This window comes from Acromyrmex echinatior, chromosome 5 (assembly GCF_024713525.1).
Source record: "Acromyrmex echinatior isolate Ae372 chromosome 5, ASM2471352v2, whole genome shotgun sequence".
Classification (NCBI taxonomy): Eukaryota; Metazoa; Arthropoda; class Insecta; order Hymenoptera; family Formicidae; genus Acromyrmex; species Acromyrmex echinatior.
The window spans coordinates 9,874,896-9,893,964 of record NC_141856.1 but is presented as its reverse complement, the minus strand read 5'-3'; the positions used below and the strand labels follow the sequence as shown (position 1 = coordinate 9,893,964).

Here is a 19,069-nt window from a genome sequence, read left to right as displayed (position 1 = left end):
TTCATTTTGGCAAATGGAATGTACAACTATTGTAGTGGATCAAAAGCATTTTCACTGCTGTCACAGTGTATTCGAATGTGCTCTGATTTGATTAAATTGAATTTTGCTCTCTTTAACTGAGCAAAGAATTTGTGCGTTTGTGAATCTATCAATGATTCTAAATCGCTCATTGCAAAATCGTGATGCAAATTTCTCGTATTAAATTTTCAGTATTAAACGATAAATTAAAGTAAAGGACAGAGATATTACGCTATTCTTAATAAGATTACGGCACTACAGCTTTATGCTTGTAACTACCAACAGACTTTATTTGATTCTTGTGGCTTTTTCCTTTCATTGCAATAAAGACGATATAAACGTGATGTCTTTTTCCTTAATACGCTTACAATGTCGATTAATTCTATTCACGTTGAATTTGTCTCTCAACACTGTTAACTTTTTTCTACCCTACTTCCTTCTATCTCAAGCTTTCCTTTCTTTTTCTAGATCGTTTCTTTCCAAATACCACGTGACTGAAATACGGAAAGAAAACGTCTTCCCAGATACGATTCTCTCTAGATATATACGATGCAGTCACGTCTGCGACTAATCTGAGAATGTCACAAGCGTTTGTGGTTCTTTTTGCTCGTTTACACTTGGCCGCAGTTTCTGTGACAAAAACTGCCTATATACGTTCAATTAATCACGAGAGGCTGACGTTAATAATGAAGCCGAAGTGTGTCGGATTAAAAATTCATAATGCCTCAACGAACACATAAACTCTTTCGTTACCATGATACAGTCGCTATCGCTTGTGTTTCAAATTAAATCTATCGCGCATGTACGATACCTTAGTGAGCAGTATGCAAGTTCTAGAAAATCAATGGAGGTCGATTTAAGCTTCCTTTCAGAAGATTTTATTTCGAGCGAAAACTTCTGTTCGAATCCTTCCTCTGTGAGCGAAATAATCTGCACTTTAATTTTACGGCCGAGTATGCTTATTTCTTTTTTCTTTCATTGCAATTCTAACTTCCAAATTACTTGGAAAAGTAACTAATGAAATTTTCTGTACAACTATGCACGTGGCCGAGATTTTAACTCAAAATCTACCTTTGTGGTTGAAAGTATAATTAGGCAGAATAAGAAGATTTAAAGAATAGGATTCAATTGAAAAATTATACGTGCTATCTCAAAATTTATTTATATAAAAATATATACATATAAACTAAAAGTATTTTCTCGTAATTTTTTTAATAACCTGTTTATTTACATACGTAAATTATATGGGAGAGCTTATTATAAGATTATTAGTATTATAAGATTATTGGCAATGTGTACTCTCTTTCGTCTCTCATTTTACCTAATTTAAAATATTTTTTGGGAATAGTTAAAATATTTTAATTCAATATATCATTTGCATTATTCATCATTATCATGTAAAATGGATATAATTATCATTTAATCTACATAAATAATTATTCTAAACATATAATATGTATACAAGACCATAATAGAATATATTACTGATATATTTTTGCCATTATTATATGTGGTACAATACATCAATGTTTAGATTCAAAGCCGGATTCAAAGCCGGTTTTCAATAATTAGTATTTATTAAACACTACTACATATACGCCATTATAATTTGTAAACGAAGTCCTTTATCTACTTTAGTACGATCATTGTTTACATTTGGTTTTGTTTTCGACATTTGATATGTTTATATTAGACACTATATCGAATAAGCTCTGCACTATGAATTTGAACTGTTGAATTTTGGTGTACATATATACAAAACATACATGTAACGTATATATAACTTAATAGCATTTACATTTCTATACTATTTAATGTCATTTTAATTACAAATCTCTTTCTATATTCGAATATAACTATACTGTGTACAGTTACACAGGCAAGTTGACGTAACACGTGCAGAAATTGATTCGATTCAAGCCATCCACTATCATATGTGTATATAAGAGATAATGTTATCATAGAACCTTCCAACCATGTTGGTCCGCGACCATACGAAACTCTATGAATACATAGCGTAAGTTGGGATGAAATTGCTTCAGCAAGCTTATCTTTGGGATAGCGTGGAAAGACGATTCCGAATTGTTTATCCTCCTACGAAAACAATTAGAGAACTGCCAACACTCTAAAAACGTAAAATTCTTTTTCATTTAATTAATCGATTTAAAAAATTCATTTAACGTAGAATAAAACACAACTGGAGAATGAGAACCATTGAGTTTCATGAATTGAATGCTATGTACATACTACTGAGGATGACGTAAGTGTAAGAACAGCGCAGTAGTGTAGCATTAAATTAACGCGGTCTCGCGTGCTGCACATAGCAGCTCCAAATGTACATTATCTCTTTGCGTTTAGATACAGTTACATGATACGACACATTCATCCATTTGCATGATAATTGATATTACTACGTTAATGTATGTTAATACACGATGTATTCGAATTATTAATATTATTGATATTTTTTCAGATTACGAGAATCGATTGTTCATTATATGTATGAATTTATGAAGCTTAATTTCTTAATTCGTTGAGTATCTAAACATTCAAAAACAGACAAAAAATATCGATATTTTTGCGTTAAACAATATTACCATTTTTCTTCATTGAAATTTTAACATACGTGATTCAGAAGCTTTAGAACAATAGTCATTCTTCTTCCCTTGCTTTAGTTAGTAGTATAGAATTTTTACGAAAGTTTTATTTCCTATAAAATCTTATTATTTGACCTATACTCAGTTTTTTGCCGTTAGTGTGTATAACTTGTGTGTATAGTTACACACATACATATATGTATATATATTATCGTTATATTATATTATAAAAATAATACATTATAAAAATAAACTAACTATTTAGTTTTACTAAATCTACTACACTGGAAATAAGAGAAAAAAACAAAATACTGAATAAAATAATGAATACTTATAAAAATAATATTACCTTCGCCAGTTTATTATACGATGTGTATTATACGATGTCTATTTCTAGCTGCCTCCTCCCTTCCCTCCCCCCTCCCCCCCAATGCGCTCGCGAAAATTTGTTTTTGCGGATTTTGAGAGCGCATAAATAACGTATTATTATATAATTTGAGGGGGGGGGAGGGAGGGGCTAATAAGATAGACGTGATTATACGTCATATTGTACTTTCTCGCTAAGAAAGAATAACCCTATTAATTGGTATCACGCTTCGCTTATATTCAACTTTGATAATTATTGGATTTAATCAAAGATATTATTATCTTTCCGAGTCGGGCATCGAAAGTCAACAAGATATCTCGCTTTTCCGAAATTACTTCACGATATATCTATATTTGGTGTATGTGCGTATGTGTGTGTGTGTGTATGTGAATCTTGGCGGTGGTATTAAACACGCACTGCTGTAGCGATCAAGAATAGAGATTAAACAGTAACTCAGCATATGTGCTCAACGCGTATCCATACACACGTGGAGACTAGCTAATTAAATTTAACGTAGAAAGGGCGGCAAATGCATAACGTAACGTCGAGCGAGTAGCGTAATAAAGTGCAGCCGAATGGAAGAATCCCGTCAGAGTTAGCTGCGTTCGAGAAATTTACTTTAGAGAACGCGCGCTCTCTCTCTCTCTCTCTCTCTCTCTCTCTCTCTCTCTCTCTCTCTCTGTCTCTCTACTCTTTCGTCGGAAATACTACGATAAAATTCAAGCAAAATTACTCCTTGTTAGAGTTCAAACAAATTCCTGCGCTTCGCTTGTTTTGCTATGAGGCGCATGCAAGACGCGTCGAAGAAGAAAATGAGTAAACCGAGAGTTTCTCTAAAACTCCTCGGTCCAGCGAATGCCTTTCTCTTTTCCACTTGCAATCGATGCGAGAGAAATTCACCTCGCATATTTTCATTTTCCCATTCCCCTGCCACCGTTACGTTATGTAATCACGATACCGTGTTTACGCGGAATATTGAAAAGCCCATCGATGCGATTAAGCTCGAATGGAATGCAATTCGATAGAAATATCAGAGAACAACCGACATTGGGCGACTCGGCAAACATTTCTCTATAAATATTAAGTTACGTAAAGCTTATTGGTTCTTTATTAAAAATATTAACTTTCAATATTAATTATGTTGGGCAAATACGTTATTGTATAATAAATATAAATGTACTCAATATTTAAATAACCAAAGAATGTTATAAAATAATCTAATAATTCATCATTTTACGATTATCATAAATTACTGTTATGTAATATACATGTTATTGTAATATACTCTCTATCTGTTTCGTAGTATATAATTCTTCAAAGATCTTGTGCGAGCAGTACTAAGTTATCTGTCGCTTTTCTTGTACAGAGATGTTATCTCAGGAATTTAACTCATAACTTTCTTGCGCATCTGTCCTTTCACTTAGTCTTCAACTTGCTTCTAAAATTCGTTAAGAAATACCAGATAAATTTTTATCAATATAATTAATGTTTTTCTTTAAAAATTATTATAGTCTGTCTTTATAAACAGAAAAAGAGAAAGAGAGAGAGAGAGAGAGATTTATGATTATTACTAATTTATCTTTTTTCGTTAAACTTAACATTTAGGAAAAATTATCTATTACCACTTCTGTTGTCACTTATTTCATTACTGCAGTGATTATTAACCCTTAGTACATTGGATCATTCGTGTCTTGCGCATTTCTTTTCGTTAGAATACTAGAAGAGTATACTATAGAATACTAGAAGAATACTATAATACTTGGCTAAATATAATGGTTTCTATCCTTTCCTTTTTTTTTTAAATGCATAACCTTATAAATATTTTCTAAAAATATATTAAAATATATAAGAATTACTTAATAATTTTTGTATACTTGTAAAAAAAAAATGAAAATTATACCCACGAAAGACACGATCGTGTGTAATAAAGGATGAGAAAATCATCGTGTGTTAAGGATTAATTATATATGTATAAATGTGAAGGAATCAATAGGAACAATTCGAGATTTACATTTAACTTTACTACTATAAATTCTCCTGCGCTCAAACGACATAAAGATATTTTAGTAATACTTTCGTACCATCTTCACTATTAATACCTGTGTAGAATTTAAAGAAAAATAGGCGAAGCGTGCTGTCGGTTACTGCCGGAAAATAGATCTTCCTTGGTCAGTGCTTCTGCCATCTTGGCTGCGCTTCCCCCCCCCCCCTCCGCCAAAAAAAAGATTATTTTTCCTTATTTCCCATACAGCACAGAATTTGCAGTAATATCGCTGCAATATCGCTGCAATGTTGCTGCAATGTTGCAGCGTTGTCGTTGCAACTTTTGTGCTGTAGGGATATTACACATTGATCTTAAATTACCGCCCATTTGCTTTACGTATAGAAAAGCATACTCGTGGGACGCGATCATTTTGATTTATCGTCACACTGATGGAAATGGCACTTAGGTACGACGACGAAGCGATGCAATTCGTCACACAGCGACGTCGTCGCTATCACGAAAGGGACAGGCGTCGAGCGGCATTCTTTCGTGTACACTGCGCGAAGATGTTTGAACGGCGGTGAGGACCGCCGCTTCTTTCTCATGACGTTGAAGCAGTACCAGGCTTGAGAAATTGAAAAATATAAGCATCGCAATGCGGCACGGCGAGGCGCGGCGTCTCGTTTTACGGTAACGGGTCGAAGCGTATTAACCGCCACTGGAGTTGGTGGATGTTCGCACGTTTTTCTCGTATTTCTCTTCCTTTATCGAGAACGCGTCCCATTATTTTTTCGTTTATCATATGCTTTCCCGATCCAATAAATTATGAAGTACATTAGCAATAGTGGATTACATTGCTCGATACTTATCTGAGTTTTTTTATCGATATTATTGTTATTGGAATATTCTCGCACGCATTAATTATTAATTGTTAATATTAACCAGAATGACTTTTAAAGTACGATAACATTCAACATAACAGGAGATGGGAAAAATTTTTTAAGTAATATACTTTGCCTTAATATGTAAAGATTAACAATATATTCAATCTTCTCTCTTGTTTACGTTACAAATTAAAAGTTTTTAGCATAGGTACTACTAATAGCAAATTCTTGTGTTAATATAGAATTTTTACATCATACATTTAAAACAAATTTTTGTCTTTACATTATGCACGTATTTAGAGTGCTTGTTTTATATTTTTTTATTAAAGTGATCTCCGTAAAGTGGATAGCACTTAATTATTACATATTTTTCACATAATTAAAGAATTAAATTTATGACGTATTATGATTACTATATTGATTTTTAATATACTAACGCGCACAAATCTATTTTAATGATTCATTAAGTTTTCATATTAAAAATTTATTATCAGCGTTATTATGCAAATAAAAAAAAGCCTTGAAACACTAGATTACGAATGTTAATAATTCATAAAAAAATAAATACAACTTAATATCGAGGCATTAATAATTTTCAAATCATAATACAAGCGACTGAAAATTTTATGACCTTAGAAAGTAAGCTTGGAAAATCAATAATAAAGTTTTGCCTTATTTTACATGAGTATTTTTTTTTAATTTCAGGTAATACAAAGACATAAAAATCTATACTACAAACTTATAACAAAGATGTGTGTTAATATTTTAACTTTTTACAAATTTAGCTGTTAACTTTAATATATCTTATACTTTACTTTTCTCTTTCTCTCTCTCTCTCTCTCTCTCAACAAAAATCCCATATTAACAATTAGAAAACTGCAACACGACACGTTGCAAAGAATATAATATGTATAATATTTTGATATTGTCTACTCGCAAGTCCTTTACTTAATGTCTTCCGTTTTACCACAATGCGACCAACCCTTTCAGCTTTATCACGCTCATTCTGCAAGCTCTATATCGTCCGCAGCACAAATATGTTTTACGTCGTTTCCGTCCTGCTCCACATGTAACTCGTTCGCCAACGCCAGGCTTTCGCGTGGGCTTCCACACGACTCTACGTGACAAAAACTAAAAAATATAGCCACCATACGTTCGTTGTTTCGTTGAGGGTGGATCGAGGGGTAGATTCGCACGAGACGACCTACATCCATTCTCCTTATCCTCCCGTCTAACCCTCGGAAAACCACAGAAGCTCGTTTCCACCGCCTTAATCCCGTTTTCCGCGATAAAGGCGGACGCTCGTGACCCTTTCTTCTTCCTCTTCGTGGTTGAAAAATTGAGAAACAGTGAATACGTCCGCAAAGAGAAGAATAAATGTTTTGTACCGGTAACGCGGTTAACGACTCATAGAAGCGACGAACGGATGACATTCTTTCACACGTTGGTACTTTCGCATTTACAAAGACTGACACTATCGCATATTATCGCGGGAATAATATCAAATTTCTTCTTAAAAAAAAAAAGCTTCTTTTTCAGAGAAACTGAAATAATTATTTCGAAATAAATGTGTTAATCTTTAGCTCATCTTAAAAAAAATGAAATAGATAAATCGAGATTTATAATTAACTTTTCAACTGTTTTAATTTTGCGCGATTTTCTTTCTCTCCTTTGTTCAGTCGTGCTTTATAATATTGGTAAAATATAAGTTACAATAATATTCCAAATTTTGAAAAATTTTTTTATGGAAATGATTACTCATGCCGAATCTTCTGAATATTAATTACACACAAAATAATATTTTGCTGCTTCAGTTACAGTTATAGCTATTTTTTGTATCTGATAGAAAATTACGTCATGTATATCATACGCGTAGAATTTACAGCACAAATCTAAATTCTATCTGTCATCTGTATGATTAGATGCAATATTTAATATCGCAGTACTTGTTAGAAATTTATCTGTTTTAGCTATTTTTCGTACTTACATCATTTTCGTTATAACTGCAAGATCCATTTTTTTGAGTGCATGTAATGAAGTTTTCGACAATAACAACAATTATATTAGGACTTTCGAATTTTAAACAATACAAAAAGATAAATATAGTAGACTAATGAGAATCAGCAAATCACGATAAACGGCTCAATTATTTAGTGAACAAAATTATTTAGTGAATCAATAATCAGATATTGGATTTCTTTATTTTGAACGTTTCGACTCTCTTTGGAATCCTTTGGAGTAAAAATGATACAAGTATAATTAGCTCATATGTCCATAATATTTAAGTCACTCGCAAATTGACAAAAATGCAGCGTTGTTAATCATCACGGAAAAATAGAAATGTTAAAATCAAATATAAAGATCACACATTTTTGTAAGCTAATTATACTTGTATCATTCTTGTTGAGGAAGACTCCAAAGAGAGTCGAAACGTTCAAAATAAAGAAGACATCAATCCAATATCTGATTATTGATTATTTGCTAAATAATTAAGCCGTTTGTCGTTGCTGACTCTCATTAGCCTACTATATTTATCTTTTTGTATTGTTTCAAGTTTTCGACTTTCTTATAATATTTATTTTTACGAATTTATATTCTTTTTGCACTATATGCTATTGCAAATAATGGATTTTTTTCTATAAAGTAATATTTAGTTTATTTCATTTTGTCCATTTGGTATAAAATAATAGCCATTTAATTTCAGTAACTTTTTAATGGTCTTTTTTTGCATCATAATTACGTATAATTGAAGTGATGACCTTGTAAGTTTTACACGCGCAGTAGACTCTTATAATCTCGACAAATCACAGTGTGATAACAACGATAGAAAGAATGATGGTAATATTATAATTGCGTTTAGCAGAAAAAGCAGCTTTACAACTGTTACAAGATTCTTTAATGTGATTGTGGTTCCCTTAGTTCCTCATTAGATCTAAACGATATAAACCAATCGTTTTAAAGAATCTCAGAATAATGGCAAAGCTGCTTTTTTTTCTGCTGAACGCAACCATTGTTTCAATATTAGTAGGTCACTTTACGTAACTGTCGATGAACCATGTCAACGAAATGAGTCTCGGATTGGGGATGAAAGTTGATAAAACTTGGATGATGAATGATGCTCGATCACATCGCGCTGCCTCCGCTGTGTATATGCGTTCAATGAGGAGGACAAAATTAAAATGAATCGTACTCCTACAATGAGAAATGCTGTCAATGTCCGAGATGATATTCCCAAACTTTTAATTAAAGGCGACTTCCAGAAAAAAATGAGTTATTATGCCGTGAATGTAATAGTTGATTTATAACAGTTTTATTTACACATACGTTAACAGTAGCATGATAAAATACAGCCTTTTGTTTTTATTATTGAAAAGTTGGGATTGCGCGACTATGACGTTCCTCGCTTCCCTGCATATGTCCAGCAAGTAATAATGGACTTCGCGTGGGATGCATTCAGACACAGACGTAGATTATTACACAGAATTCTGAAATTTGCTTGAGCTCACTAAAATATATCGGATTACGTTAGGATTTCGACAGGAGAATAATAGATACGCTATGCTTCGTCACATTACATCCGAATTTACTAGATTTTGGTAGACGAGGTATACTTAGGATAGAATGCAGAGCAGCGAACATCCGGCAGCAAATTCCGTTGTAATCCAAACCGCGTCTATATCTTGCTAAACTGATGGCCAGTTATTTGGAATTCTAGTGTACTTTGACATTTTGTAGCAAACACTGATACAGAATATTCACAACTTAATCTAAGTTCCATTTAATGTACAACATGACAATATGATCTAAGCGTGTCTATGTATATAACGGCGCCGTAATTACATGCTTGATATGAGAAATGTACGAGGTAATTAAATAATCGATTCGAATGTGACTCTATACATATAAAACAAAAAATATACGAGTTCAGTGATATATTTAGTAACTTTATGCGCATTAATTACTCGATTACTGATTAGTCAGAATTGTTACTAACTGACCCCTTCAAGATATGAATTATTGGTCATTTTACCGTTTTTCCTGGAATCGTTTATTTTATTGCGCATGAAAGTTTCACCGTATTATTCCAAATGCAAATTTTCTCTCCGCAGTTGCTAATAAAGCCTAATATTATACAATCGTATGCATTATACATGCCTGCGTGCCGCGTATATATTATTGTTACTTGCTCGTTGTTCTATTATTAAACGCACTTAACATTTACTTATGATATTTTTGCTTAACAATGACATCACAACGAGAAAACTTCATTCTCGGAACGAACGTACTCAGCAGCAAATCGGGATATTATCCCGATAACCGACTGTTGTATTATGCTTTATATTCCTATACTCATTGTACTCCTATTATAAGTAATAGCCTACTGAACACAATTACATTTCACGCTACGTAGCTACACAGTGGCTGACGTGTAAAATACAGGTTAGATGCAATTTTACGCTGTGGCACATAACGGTAGTACGTCACGCGAGATATAATTCATTTTGTATCGTATTTATATTTAATTTTTCCATGTATCACATGTTAGTATTAATAACTCGTGTCTCTGCAGCGTTATCCGCAATAGTTTACGCAAATGTAATATTTTTTCCCTTTAAACCAGATATTTTTCTCTTGAACACACACATATCCTATTTCACTTGATACGTCATAACTGAAGAGGATTAGATAAAGATGACACACTTTTTCATACTGTTTTGTATGTGTAAATGCTGTTGTAAATAATGCTTTTAATGTTAAATACGTTGTTTTATTCCTTTCTTTAACTTTGTATTTTTATTACACATTATATTTGTGAGATAAAACCAGTTTACGCTTCATACTTAAAAAAAAAAAAAAACACTTTAAATAAAATATAACTCTAGAAAAAATGTAAATATATACTCCTACTAATATAAAATAAAGATTTCCATTGATTAGGTTTAATAGCAATTTGTGTACGAGGATATTGTATTCTATAGAATCAAAATCTATAGATGTGTATACAAGAAACAAATTAAACTATGGTTAGTCAAGATTGGTAGAGATGGTTTCCACAAGATAAATATATCATTGTTTATTTAATAAAGTATTTAACATCAACAATGTTGAAGTATGAAATATAAATTCACATACATAACATTAATTAGATGATAAGCAATTTGAGGTGTTTTATTACTTTGAAAATATAGAATAAAATTAGATATAGTACAATTGATTTTCTTGAACGCACGTGCTACGAAAGAGGACAATGGTTCGCGTTCATTTCCATTACAAAGTGCAAAATAAAGAAAATTGCACGTAGCGACATTTTACAATATAGTCTTATGGGCGCTTTTCCGCTATCTAATCCTCTTTGGTCGCAATAAACATTAGTCTGGGGCTGTTTCACGGTTGTACTTTAGCATCGTAATATTACACACAAAGAAGTCTTTCGCTTTTCTTCCACTATATTGTCGCACCGAGGGAATTCCGCTTCGCAGACTTAATGCAGATGCTATCTGCTAATATATTTTTCCTCCGTCGCATCTTTAATTTTACATCCGCAAATACGCTATCCAGCCATTTCCAATTACAATATGGACGTTTACACACAAGCAAAGCGCGTGCACGTTGTACGCGTCAGGTATGATGATCGATGAAATGGTAATCGCTTCACTTTATCCGCAAGTGTGCAATCACCAGCATAAAACTAAATTCCACAACCATGCGAATTCAATATGATTGATGAACGCACAGCAAGCCATTTATATTTTAATTTACATTTACAATATGTATTTGTGTAACAATTTATTTAAATTCATCACACATTTTTAATTTTAATGAGCCGAATTATTATATTGAATGTTACATATTTTATCAAAATGTCGTGTTTATTATAAATGAGAGTGTGTGTATATATACACATATAAATATTGATTGTTTATATAATTATGCATATATTGATAATGATGCAAAGATACTTACTTGAGAGAGTATATATCGCATATAATATGATTGGGAGATGTACATTTTCCACTTTAATTGCATACGGATGAATGATAATAAAATGGAAATCAAATTGTAATTACATCATATCGTATCTAATGCACGTACTATTACGTATCGTGGAAATTTATTTTACATAATAAATATGATTTCTGTGCTATCTGCAGTGTCCCCAATGACACTTGAAATAAATGACATTATTCTAATGCGCTTGCATGCACATCGATTGCTGTTGTATCGTAGAAATCATTAAAAGCTACACCGCAATAGTTACTCTCCGCGGCAATCCGTTTAGATATGTGCTGCGAAATTTCATCGTGCAATGAATGAAGAATTAACGCGCTCGTGCGAGCTTTGCGCAACTAACGTCGCAATATCACAAGAACTTTATTACCTGCACAAATCTTTATGGTAACCAAAAAAATAGATTGCGTCGTATAGTATACGAAACGGATGTATCGCACGAGATACATACAAACAAGATTTGCTGCGACACTGCCCTCGTGTTCTCGGCAATTCGTGTATTTTCAGTCGTACATGACCGCGCCATCGCGCGTCGACCGATAGTCGTCGTTGTCCTCGTCGTCGTTTTCGTTTATGGACGTTTTAACACGTTCACCAGGGGTTTCAGTTGCACCCGATACGGTGATCGATGGAGCACGGCGGCGGCAGAGACGAGTCACTGCCCAAGCCAAAGGCCTGGCTGCAACGAAGACCCGGTGATTTTCTCTATTTATATTTTACGGTACGCGTTCATCCCCTATAAATAGTGCGAACGGATAACGTTGGAACGTAACGGTAAGGCATCCAAGGGCCAACAACGAAGGTATGAACACCACACATTTGCGCATTCCCGCAATACGTACGTACGTACGAATATGCGCTCGATACATACGCGAACGCGCATGGCACACGTAGGGCCATTGCATATTTACACGAAAACGATGCTCAAAGACGTCGAGTCACGCCAACCTGTAGGTCTTCGCCTGATAAGCGATTCCGTAACTGCCGTATCTGCAACCTACTTACCTTCCGGTCCACGTAATAGCTACTCTCTCGTGTGTGAGTGTGTGTGCGTGTGTATACGTACACATATTTGCAGGGTTAAGAACAGGACGTCTGGGAATCAAGAGAAAAATCTTACGACTCTCTTCCTTTCTTCCTTTTCTTCCTATCGCCCCTCAGGAATCCCAGCTTCTTTCTTTTGACTCACAACAAGATAGAGATATGTGCGCTATGGCTCGTTGCCAAACTGATATTTGTAAGAAACGCAAACTTGTAAGTACTGCAGCTTTAATGTGTTGAGTGAAAAACATAATATTCGTGAGAAGCATAGGGTACGTAAAATATTATTCGGATTTCATAGCACAATTCATACACGTATGTGTAGATATGTGCATTGATGCATCCGTTATTACCCGTTGTTATTCATCAGATATTAAAATAATGACATATAATTAATTATTGTTCAAGTTTAATAAAATACTAGAATTTTTTCTTAAAACTGTTATACTTGTACAATTAATTGAGATTTCATGTACTTGCAATAAATTTAAACTTATATCACTAAAATTTGATTTCCGTATAATTCATATTTAAAGTTTAATAAAGATTAAAGATAATTAAAATATAAAACATATATGTTAATACGATCGTTTTATGTGATCAAATATGTATTATTGATCATTACAACACATTAGTGTTATAAATTAAATCTTATATTAGTAGAGTGGTGCACCTAATCTAATGAGAAAGATAAACAGCGGTTATTCACTTCCATTTCTGATATAGAAGCTATTTGATCGTGTACCAAATAGGTGTAGGAAGCATATTAGTCGAGAGATTATGCATTGAGGCTATGCATGTTTGACGGTGGTAATCGAATTAACTTCCGTTTCGATTCTAAAAGGAACCCGTTCGCGTGATGGAAGCCTATAGTCACGTCAAAAGCAATATCGTGTCGATTCAAGGAACAATACGATAATTGATCGAACGCACAATAGTTGATATTGCCAGCATCCCATGACTCTTATCAACCTCTCGAAAACCAATTCGTTATTCAGCTTAGCTCCTTATACAAATGTCAATCGTATAATCCCTTGTTTTCTTGCGCTGCCGCCGCTGTCGTCGCCACCGCCGCCGCCGCCACCGTTCGGTCCAGCAGCTTTTGTACTCCACTGAAGCGGATTACAGCCCGATGGATGGATTCAGTTATCGAGTGTCATCGAGTTAGCGGTAGCAAAGTCGATACAAGCTTGCCTTGTTCCCGACGCTCGCTATTTTCCATATTAAATATACAGGGTGTTGCAAAATATGTAACGTGCAGCACGTGCAGTGAAAAAAGGACATATTTAGATAAATGATATATTTTTAACTGCAACTTTTGAGTTAGAAACGATAGAAAGAAAATTCGTTAAGACAATTAACAAATTATAACACCTTTGATCTCGTTTAAATGAACTTTAGTCCAAACAGAAAAGAATGCTTTTAAAACTGAATTTTTAAACAAACAGCGCCGCTGCTTTCCATTCCACTATTTTTTTCGCGAAAAAAAAATATTCACTCCAATTGCAGTTAACTGCAATCGAAGTCCAATAACTCTGAAACACTTTGTAGGATTAATGGTAAACGTAAATGATGAATGAACAACCATTGAATGCAATATTCTGCGCGAATTGTCCGTTGAGGAAGAGACATTTTTTTGTACAAAAATTTGCAGTTTCTATAGAAAGAAATCGAGATATCGCGTGTCTTGATTGATGCTTGGGCGGCACATCGTTCGACGAGGTCACGCGAATCCCGTACACCGCACATGCAATTCCTGGACTGCATGTGAACCGTATCCGCAATACACACTGTACATCGGGTCGAGGAGTATATAGATGCGCATAATTACGAAGGTGATGTCGGAGTCGAGGGGTCATATTCGGGTCGTTTGGGGTGAGTATGTGTGTCGATGTATTCGAAGGGTGTATCCGCCACCCGAGTACAATGGGCTACTTTGGAAGATTACTTTGTATACGAAAGAAAGGGAAACGTGGCCAATTTCCGACGTATTCTTCGCGGCACGTGGATGAATGTAACGTTGTACCATGATTAATCGTTTCAGCGTTCAGTGAAATTCGCGTCATCCATGTCAACGACGTCGTATATATATATATATATATGTATGTTACACTTACGTCGGTGCGCCGCGCTCTATCGATTTTATAAATTGCGTAAGTTTGCTTTTCGCAGCTATAAACGCTATATCATTGCAAGCTATTGCTGCGTAAATCATTAACAGCTTACGTGACTTGTTTTCCAGAAATAGTCCTTATAGCCTTTCATCATCATGTTGATCTTTATGATGATTAGTGCTCGACTATACAATCCTTTCATAAATAAATTGTTCCTTTTTCTCTTATAAAATATGGATAATTGATATTAATAATTAATGTTTCATCAATTCTTCAAGACTTTCGATCTTTATCAGACTTTTATCAGACTTTCGATTTGAAACGCTTCATATCTTTTTTAATTCTACTGTTAGACGTTATAGCGAATCCACAAGTAACCATTTTTAATATAAAAATAACTGAAAATTTTATTTTATATACAATAAAATATAGTGTATATATATAATGTTCAAAACAAGATTGATGACATACCATCTAAATATATTCCTTATCTTGTTCTTAATCTTAACCGATGTTATTAAGTACAATTTTAGATGTCAAATAGAGGACGTTTAACAAATTATAAAAATATTAGAGAAATTGCAAATATTTATTATTTATTTAGGAAAAAACGCAAATGATAAAAGTCAAACGATGATAATAAAAGTGCTCAATTATTCAAATGGGATATTTAATTGTTGATTTCCTTGATTTTTATCGAACTGACACGTTTTACTGCATTCTCTTCTCCACCGCGACGAAGACGGCAGAGTTAGCTTCCTAAATGGCTGTAAAAGTTCTTTTTAAGCGAACAACTTTTAATTTCGAGTTGACGTTCGCTTTAACCACCATAAAGAAGGGTGGTTTAATATCGTCGGGTCGCCGGTACAACCGAGGAAAGTATAACTTTAGAAAGCTGGCAAGCGAAATTTCCACGCCCGAAAAAGTTGGAGTTTGCCGCGCGAATTTTGCCACTGGTGACCTCCTTTTTTATCCTCCCCCCCCCCCCTCAGCACCATCGACCCTCCCGGAAACTCTCTCTGACGTCTCTATCCCTCCCTCTGATCCCCCTTCCTTTTCCCTGACTACGTCACCTGTTCGTTACGAATACGGCGCGTAAAGTTTAATTGACTCCATTTGGCAGTGTAGTTTGCTACAATCGCACTGGATACGAAGCACGTACTCTTTATTTTTTCAAGACGTGACCTTTGTCGTCAGGCTATACATTTGCGGGATTAAATCGCAATTCTTTTCCGTTTGGATTGTACATTGTCATTGATCGTTTATCTTATCTTGATTTATAGCGGTCCAAAAAGCGATCAAAAGCTTCGAATGAAATGTGAATTTGCCCCGCGACTCGTAATCAACTTACGACCTATAAACACGATTACATCGTATTTAATATCCTTATGCATTCGATGGGATAAAACGATGGTATAAAATGTAAAACTGATCGTCTATATGCAAACATCTTCTTTTTTAACAAAAAAGAACGAATCGAAATATAGATTTCAATCTTTTATATTAATCTTCTCCATTCTCTTGAATCAGCAGACTAAAAGCAAACTTTGACAACTTATTAAAGAATGAATTTTATATCACGTACATCTAAAGTTGCTAAATTTACTTTCTTTGAATGAATGTCTGTCAACAATATATGCAAAAATAGTAAATTATTACAAATTATATTTTCTTTAAAAACAAAACATTCGTATTTATTTCGAAAATCTATTATTACGCAATTACATCCTACGACCATCGTGATTATCATTTGCTCTTCTTTAATTAACCTAAAATCGCCAACAATTACGTCGACGTCGACGATTATGTATATTATAAATTCTCATTGTATCGCTTATCTTGATTCCCATAGTCATATTCCCTCAGCCATATTCTCAGTTGCAATGTGTATTCTCGCGCAACTCGATAGCACTTTGCGTCCACTTGCTGACATTTTCCTGTGCTAACACTATAGAAGCAAGGAAACCCTTCTCGGAATCTAGCGGGAGCGTTCCTTTGCTTATTATGTATAAAGACTTAGCCAGACTGAACGAAGGGGATGCAAGATAGAACCTACTTGTCGACTCTCTTTGACATATAGACTTTACGTACAGTGTCTTTGTGACACTATGATTGCACATTACGGCGAGTATGTGCGTAATGAGCAGCTCACAAGCTTTCTTTACGCATTTCTCTTTTCTTCTCTTTTCTTCGATCCTCTCGTTTTCACTTGACGCCTCAATAATTATCGATATTCTTTAATGTCGGTGACTACGCTAATGATCAGCCGCCAATGCGTCTCCGTCAGAGGCTTCGTCACGTATCTCTGTGACGTCTATGTTGAGCATTGTGTGCGTCATTTACGTGATAAGATTAGCTTGAAAAAAATTACAAAGCAATGTAAAGAATTAATTAATTACGCACATATTTGCAGATAATACTTGCAGATATTTTTTAATTTAACTGCAACCTTCTGTACATTTTAATTTTATTTATTTTAATTTTCCGCTTGATAATGTTTTCAGATAACTTTTCAATTTTTTCAGTCTTGTTATATATTAATCACGCGAATAAATATTGACTACTCTGCTAATGATAAAAATCTGATAAACCAAATACTACGTGGATTAAAAATTACGGAGAGACGTAACGTTTAATATATTTTTTTTTTAAATGCGGGCGTGGATGATATATCAAACCGCGCTAGTAAGCCGTCGTAAACCGTATTTTCTCTTTGAATAGCACGAGTAGTGTTCAATGATCAAAAGTCGACATATACGTAACTCGCGACACGGATTCCAGAAAAATATTGCGACATCGGCCGTGATGTACTGAGATACATGAAGTTAAATCGTCATTTTGTCGAATTTTTCAATGTAACGATACGATGTGGAAATGACTGTATTGAAGCTTCTTCGATCTGGCAGCGAAAAATATTTGCAGTACCATTCCAATATTTGCGTGTCACCTTTTGCGAATGATTACAATGGCGAATAGTTACATTAGCGTTTTCCACGTCGCTGATTACGTGTGTACACGTTCGCGTACATGTGTGCATAGCAAATATGGAGTCACTTGTGCAAATTACAACGGCAAATGCGAATTGATGGAAGAGAGGTCAAGTAGAGTAATGATGGAAGGAATTAGTTCGACGCATTAAAAAAGCTTAACGAGTAGGTGATAATCAACCCTTCTCTCTCTCTCTCTCTCTCTCTCTCTCTCTCTCTCTCTCTCTGCTCCTCTCCTCTCTCTCGTTCTCTCTCTTCCCACAGCTGCCACGTAAACCATCTACAGGCAACTAGCCAGCGGTATTAAAAGCGGAAACGGTAAACGGAACCGGACGCGGAAGCACAGAGTTAGGCCGGAAGTGACCCGTTTGCCGCTACAACGACGAAAATAGCGACGTCGGCTTCCGTTCGGCGAATTCGCACAGTTCACACCCAATAATCTTCGGCGTTTCAAAGCCGTCCTTCAAAGTCCTTCGTGCGCGATGTGTTTGATGGCAGTAGAAAGTATAGAGAACTATCGGAGATATATGATATAATAAAGAAGATAAATACATATAATTATCACATGTAGGTTCAAACAATAATTTTACTGAAATAAATTAGATAACAAAGTATGGAATCATAGAATGCTATAAGCCATCTTTGGAAATGAAAACAAATTAATATAAAACTTCAATATTTTCTTTTTGAAAGATATAACATATAAAAATATTTTTACTGTAGGACACTATGATACATTAATAAATAAAAATTTTCAGGAAACAGTATATTTTTTATTTTATGAATAATAAATTACCAACAATTAGTTAATTGAAAAATAATTATTTAATGAAAATAATTATTTCAATTATATTCATTTGTTTTATATTTATTTTTTTTTTTGTAATTTTAACGTTGCTTAGCGGGAGATACAGGTTCCCAACCGAGAGAATTATATTTTTCGTAACAAATTAATCGCAGTTTTTAAAAATTTCATCAACATATGACAATTAATATTCTTGTTAGAAGATACTTTTTAGCATCACAGAATTAAATTGCTTTACTACAATTTAATAAATGATATTATTG

The 19,069-nt window shown here is 34.1% G+C and overlaps 1 protein-coding gene across 1 annotated transcript in view; it reads left to right on the top strand.

The window, feature by feature from the left end:
* Octalpha2R (alpha2-adrenergic-like octopamine receptor) overlaps positions 1-19,069 on the top strand; it is a 102,771-nt gene that overhangs the window by 40,149 nt on the left and 43,553 nt on the right. The window lies entirely within an intron of this gene.